Here is a 1801-nt window from a genome sequence, read left to right on the forward strand (position 1 = left end):
AAGCATGAACCACCACACCTGCCCTACATATCTTTTTAAATTTTTCCCCCCAGAAGCATGGATTCAAATTGCCCTGAATATTGACTCCCGAGAGTATAAACATCTTAACTTTAATATCTGTTTTACATCTTAATCCAAAACCATTTAATTTAACCCTGAGGGCCATCCACATGTGAAAAGGAAAATTATAAGTCTCTTCCAAATTGTGCAAAATACTATTGCCAATGGTGAATAACAGTGTTCCTTGCATGCTAATTAAGCCACATCTATCCATAATCTCTTTTTTTAAACATCTAGGAAGTTAACTCCACCTCCATTCCTTGACTCAATTAACATCCTGTCATGATACTTTTCCCTACTTTTTTTTTTTTTTTGAGACAAAGTCCCACTGTCACCTGGGCTCTAGAGTGCAGTGGCCTCATCCTAGCTCACTGCAACATCAAACTCCTGGGCTCAAGTGATCCTCCTGCCTCAGTGTCCCATGTAGCTGAGACTACAGGCATGTGCCACCATGCCTGGTAAATTTTTTCATTTTCTTAGTAGAGACGGGGGTCTCACTCTTGCTCTGGCTAGTCTTGAACTCCTGGTTTCAAGTGATCCTCCTGTCTTGGCCTCCCAAAGTGCTAGGATTATAGGCATGAGCCACCACACCCGGCCGACTTTTCTCCACTTTTAAAATTAAATCTCTTGAGGGCATTTTCTGCCCACCCTGTTTCCATTTTCATAAACATATGTATCCTCAATTCACTGAAAATTGGGTTTTATTCTCTCACCTTCATATTCATGAAAAGAAAAAAAAGTTACCAATGGAAACTACTAAGACTTTGCACAATATAATTCTCAAAAGACTGTTAGAATTCCTAACATGACTTTGTTGGTTTCTTGTCTGCAGTTACTGCTGGGTTTGTTCAGGGTTGTCAACAGAGAAAATTACAACAAATTTAGATCTAATTGTCTTTTATCTGTAATTCATGAATCAGGGCAGTCTGGATTCTACAAAGAGTTAGGGCTCCCACTGAACAATGGCAGAATAGTGGGTTTTGTAAGATGGGAACAAGGAAACAGAAAAATAGAAAAAAAATCTGATTGGTTAACATCAGCTTGCTTTAGGTTACTATTTTCTAAGGATTAAAGCACAGGGGACTTCCTTATTATGCTGATTCAGGTAGACTGCAATCTCCTGCTTTCAGAAAAAAACTGGTCTGGTTTCAGATCTCTCTGCTTCCTCAAAGTTTCAGTTTGATTATGTGGCATTTAGCATGAGTGACTCCATTTTGGTTTGGTCTAGTCTGTTGGTGTCTAGTGTAGGAACTCAGTCCAAAACAATGGGCTCCCATAATTATTGTTTAACAGTGTTCACCTCTCTCCATTCCTTTTTCCATCTACACTCATTCTTTTCATAGTCTTGTAACCAAATGCAAGTCGGACTGCTCATCGCTTGAAAAGCCAGACTGTAGAGACAAGTGTTGGCGATAGGAAAAGCTGGTTTATTCAAGAGCCAGCACCGTGAGATGGCAGATTCATGGTACAAAGATCACATCAAATTCCCCAGGCTGCCCAAAGGTTTTAATGGGGAAGGAGGTGTGTAAGATCAGCATGCCTTGTTCTGGTGGTTACTTTGAGTAATGGGCCATCTAGCGGTCCAGCCTGTTTGAGATAGGTGGGAAACGGAGTCTTAAGGCCACACGTGGCCTTCTAGGTCCTTGAGTGCTGCCTTTTACACAACAAATCCTTTTATCTTTATTCAGATATTTTTGTTTGTCTTTTAGATTTTTATTTTTGAAATGAATATATTTAAAAT

Source organism: Propithecus coquereli, unplaced genomic scaffold, assembly GCF_000956105.1.
Source record: "Propithecus coquereli isolate 6110/MARCELLA unplaced genomic scaffold, Pcoq_1.0 Scaffold425, whole genome shotgun sequence".
In the NCBI taxonomy this organism is placed as follows: domain Eukaryota; kingdom Metazoa; phylum Chordata; class Mammalia; order Primates; family Indriidae; genus Propithecus; species Propithecus coquereli.